We start from the raw sequence: 6000 nt of genomic DNA, 5'->3' as shown, positions 1-6000 counted from the left end.
GTTCCCAATTTAACGCTATCCCTACTTTGACATGTTAAATTCCAAATGTATTTATTGATACTGTGTACATTTTTTATCATTTCTGATGTCTTTAACAGTTGTTTTATATGTGTTTTTCAGGACTTCATTTCTGTGCGGAAGGATTAAAAAATTACACCAGACTGGCGGCCATGACAGATGTCTGTGGGAAAATTAAACATGATGAGTAGCAAACACGTTCATTGTTGATGGTGGTGTTTTTCTGTGATATATTGACTGGGATAGTATTACCCTTCAGAAATACAGAGCTGTCAATGGTGCAATTTTGTTGTGAAATTCACAATCCATGTCCAAAAGTGCTTGTTTTACTATACAGCAAAGAAGGGGAAATTGTACTGGGCCGACACCATGTGTGACTGTAGCTTTAAGTAAGTGTCTCCGAATTTGGACAGAAAAACTCCTGATCAGCAGAATGGTAAGTTAAGTTATAAAGTCTAAGCTCTAAGTCAAAACGGGCCAATAGGCTTCCGTATGAACTCATAATTTGCAGATAACAACTCCTAATTAGGATTTAACATCTCTTAAATAGGGCTTAGTAACTCCTAATTAGGAGAAAGTAACTCTTTCTTAGGAGATAGTAACCCCTAATTAGAGACTCATAATAAGGAGTTTGTTTCTCCTAATTAAGGCTTAGTATCTTCTTGACAGGTCTTATTATCTCCTAATAGGTTTTGATATTTCTTAATTAAGGCTTAATTTATCCTAATACAGGCTTAGCATCTCCTAATTAGGAGATAGTAACTCATATTAGGAGATAGTACCTCCTAATTAGAAATTCACAATAAGGAGTTAGTATCTCCTTATAAGGACTTATTTTCTTCTTATCACGTCTTATTATCTCCTAATTAGGAGATACGTACTCCAGTTAGGAGTGTACCTACTGGTGACCGATCTCATTTTACATCCCATGCTGATATTGTTAGTCGTCTAAATTCCGCTCTGATGCTTATATTGTTCTATTTAGCTCGTAGCATTAGCTATTGTGATATTCTGCCCTCCGTCGTTCATCCGTCTTTCAACCTTTACCAATTTATACGATAAAAGTTTTGTTTTCATTTGAATATTATACCCAAAACTGGTAGCTGGGTACACAGTATTGACGATACTGGTTATTGACTTCTGCTACATGCTAAGTCCGTTTTAAGATGCTTACATATATTGGCTTACAGTTGGCAGGGTCCTGACCCCACATGTATGTGCCGTAGGTGTGAGAGGTCACATAATTCCAGCCTGTTACATAAGTGTCTCATGTAAATAACTCACGAGTAGATAAGTTTATTAATAAGTGCTTTTTTTCAACTAGGTGATACATGTTATACATATACATGGCAACATGAACATTTAAACATAAAACAATAAAAATAAATGATCATATTCTTATGATATAACATGAACTTAGCTATAGTGTTTCCTATAACATACCTGATTTAAGTATGCCAATGGTATGCATATTATTCGTAATGCCTTAACCCTATTCTGTATGTTCATTTTTTCCCATTTCTTTTTTATTCTTTGATAGTTCATGTCATCGAAGGTCTGTGTATGTATGTTACAATCTAAATATTAACGAAACTTTAAAGTACATGTAGTACAATTTGTCTATATTTCAACATTTATCCAGTTGTTGTAGATATGAATTGACACCTCCTCTCCGGGTGGGGTATGTTACAACATATTGTAACATTACTGATATTCGTGGGGACTTATTTTCGTGAATTTCATGGTTGAGTTAATCCACGAAATAAACTCCTAACAAACCAGTAAAACTCCCTTCATATTATTTCCATAGTTTAAACTCCATGAATTTATATCCCCATGAAATAGCTCTTTAGGTAAAAACAACAAGAAATTTTATGTCCACGAAATTAAATTTCAAGTTTTGACAAGTTCTTACAAGTTTGACAAGTTTATTTTATTTCTTCCAGAACGTCAGAGACCCATCAAATATACAAATATTGTGATACAGTACATATGATATAACAGAAAAAAAAACATCATTACATATAATTATATATACAAATTATCACTCTTGGACCTGTATTTTTATCAGCATCTAGTACAAGAACAACATCAACAAAATCACATATGCATCATATTTACTATTACTACTCATTCTTGTGTTTTAAATAACTGACAAGAACTTTCACGACCGCTATACATATTTCTAGTGTATACATGTAAGAAACTTTAATGGTCAACATTTTCATGTATAAATATTTTATCTCGTTGACTGATTCTACCTAAACGTTGTAAATGTAAAAGAATCAGCTATTACCCTATAAATTTGGAACAGTGCTCGAATATGACGTTTCTTCAACTTACAAGTACGACTGAAAGTAAAATATTGACATATATAAATGTTATTCATTTAACAAGTGGTTACTGAAAACGTTCTGTGTTATTAAACATACACACATAAAAATGATTGTTTATAATTCGAGGCCCCTTGAAAAATGGCGTATGGCTTGAATAATACGTACTAAAACTATATATACCTCATTTCCATATTCTTCACACCAAATATATATTAATATAATTTTAGTTTATTTACATAGCATCCATGAACAGACAAATAAAATAAACAGCTAGTGTATACAACAAACATAATATGCATATCCATTCTTTAATAGTATTATTAATACATGAGACGGCATTAAAAAATGAAAGCATTACACCCGGACAAATTTCGCACATGTTCATATATAAGAAAACTAAGCTGGAGGAGAAGAAGGACATCATGTAATTTTGTTGAACTTCATAAAATTGATAGCAAAACCAAATAACGTTTTTATCGTGCATTACCTAAGAAAAGCATTGTTTTCTATATTTATTCGTACTTTGGTCAACAGTTGATACTCTTTACTTTACATAATTGTTATATGTTATGTACAACATAAAATTCTATACGTTTTACAAAATCTTAAGTATAAACCAAAAATTATCCTTTTTTTCCTTTCATGCCCAATAATTGAATGTGTCAGTACTGTTTGAATATTGAATTCATATTACAGATACATGACTACCTGCAATCAAGTGTGGAAAAAAAACAGAATATATTTAATAGAGAACTTGAACCTCCTTTGAACATGTCAGATACATAGATGATGTGTAAATTGCTCAGTGTTTTTAAAACAACCGCCTCGATAGCCTAGTGGTAGAGCGTCCGCTTCCAGTGCGGGCGATTCCCGGCCGCATCATACTAAAGACGTGAAAAATGGTGCAAGTACCTCCCTTACTTGGCGATCAGCATTAAAAGGGAAATTGGCTTCTCTTCTCTCATACCCGCGTGGCGATGGATTCCATCAGAAATGAGGTGTCGAGAGTGATTATTAGAGAGTTTGAGATTTCAACCTTCGCTTTCCCCTTCAACGTCTCTCATATATATATTGGGTAAAACGTCACCGATATGCGTGTATTTTATTTAAATCAGACGTTGCTACTAAAGTTTTCCTTGTAATATTGTACAGTCTGGTTTCATTCCGGGCGACTCCACAGTTAATCAACTTGTTTTCATATACGATACTCTCTGTAAAGCTCTGGATAACGGTCTAGAGGTTCGTGCGGTATTTTTCGATATAAGTAAGGCCTTTGACAAAGTCTGGCACAAAGGATTACTATGTAAATTAAAATACGCAGGAATCTCAGGTTCTCTTCATATGTGGTTTCATGATTATCTCTTACATAGACGTCAACGTGTTGTACTGCCAGGTGTCAAATCGAACTGGGCTTTTCTCAAAGCTGGAGTTCCACAGGGTTCAATTCTCGGGCCTCTTCTTTTCCTTATCTTTATCAATGACATCGTTGATGAAATCAGATCATGCATCAACTTGTTTGCTGATGACACAAGTCTTTACATTATAGTTCAGCAACCGGACATTGCGGCAAATCTTCTCCAGTCTGATATCCAAACAATTTCATCTTGGGCAGAAAAATGGCTTGTTAAATTTAATCCCTCCAAATCAGAAGCGCTCTTAATTTCAAGAAAACGAAATTTTCAACTACACCCTCCTCTTCTAATGTTTAACCAGATTATTCCAGAGGTACTCGAACATAAACATCTTGGTGTATTCCTGTCAAATGATTGTTGCTGGCATTCTGATATCAACTACATTGTAGCAAAAGCTTGGAAGAGGGTTAATATAATGCGTAAATTGAAATTCTCACTTGACCGTTGCTCCCTTGAAACTATATATATTTCTTTCATAAGGCCAATACTCGAATATGCAGACGTGGTGTGGGGTAACTGTACAAAGTATGAAATGGATCAACTTGACAAAATTCAAAATGAATGTGCTCGAATAGTCTCCGGAGCTACCAAACTTGTTTCTTTGGAAAACCTAAAGAGAGAAGTACCCTGGGAGCCACTTTCCGATAGACGTTACAAACATCGACTTCTTATGTTCTTTAAAATGAAATCTAATCTGACTCCAGCATATCTATCCTCTCTAGTTCCTGACTCAGGTGATACTCGCTACAACCTAAGAAACTCTGAAAATATCCATGGTGTACCTGCAAGAACATCTTTATATTTCAATTCATTTTTGCCTTCCGTTGTACGTGATTGGAATTTATTGAGACCAGATATCCGTAATTCTGAAACACTTTCATCATTTAAAAGTAATCTAAATAAAAACAAGAAGCGTACTCCAGCCTATTACTACACCGGAATTAGAAAACTCCAGGTGCTCCATACACGACTACGAACTAAGTGCAGTGCATTGAATCAACATCTTTACCTAAAAAGTATTTCTCCTACACCATTTTGCCAGTGTGGACAGATGGAAACTTATTTCCATTTCTTTTTTGAATGCAGAAACTTCGATCTTTGTCGCAACGATCTTCTTAATAATCTGCGGAATTTCGAAATTGACTTGGATACTATTCTGTTTGGAAACCCAGACCTATCTGATCAGGATAACATGACTATATTTACTCATGTACAGGCATATATTTCCGAAAGTAAGAGATTTGGTTAGCAACCCTAAGACATTCCCATTTCTTCCCACTTTCTCTCTTCTATTCTACCTTTGACTTGTTCTAATCTCTACATTTATGTGAATACTTTCCTTCTACCATATACATTGTCCCCTTTCCATTTTTTACATTCACAGCGATTTATTAATATTTTTTTTAAATTTTTTTTTTCATATATTTATTTTTTCATATCTTAAGACTATATTCCTAGCCCCATTACAGATTAAAGCTCGATATGCCCATACAGTTATATTTTGTCCGCAAAGGAGAAGAATTCTATAAGACTTGTCTTCCATTCTTATCCTTTCCTGTTTTGTCTTCACTACAGTATGTCATACGTATAAATATAATGTACTCTTTTTTGGGAATAAATATGTTTAAACTAAACTAATATTGGAGAGTTTGAGATTTCAACCTTCGCCTTCCCCTTCAACGTCTCTTGCGAAGTTAACGTATGAAGTTGAAGTTCGATTAAAATTCCTTGAGTTTTCAAATTTTAGAATGAACCTTACTTTGTTTAATCCGCCTATTCAATTTATCCGTAATTATGATCGTTTTTTTTTTTTTTTTTCGTGCATTTTGATATCAATTGTCCAAAAAGGCACGGCTTTTACAAGAGGTTTTAAAAATGAAAATTTAATAAAAACATTTCAATTAATATAATTATCGCATGGATATTAGTGCGGTTACGATAAAAAGCGAAACAATGTGAACAATGTAAAAACTCGTTGTTGTTGCTCCAAACATTCAGATTTTTTATAAAATGATGTCAGTATACAATGTACGATTGTAAATCATACATTAGAGGAAATAAAAATGATAATCATATCAACGAACTTAATTGTTGATGGTGTTCTTGAAAGATGATGCAGTTAATATTTTTCAAACAAAAACATGAAACACCAACTATTTCAAATGCATTTGTCGAAATACTTTGAAATTAAGTTAAATATATGCGATAAAGCAAACACAAAAGGCATGACCATA

The sequence above is a fragment of the Mercenaria mercenaria genome, chromosome 7 (assembly GCF_021730395.1).
Source record: "Mercenaria mercenaria strain notata chromosome 7, MADL_Memer_1, whole genome shotgun sequence".
Lineage (NCBI taxonomy): Eukaryota > Metazoa > Mollusca > Bivalvia > Venerida > Veneridae > Mercenaria > Mercenaria mercenaria.
Note: the sequence above shows the minus strand (reverse complement) of the source record.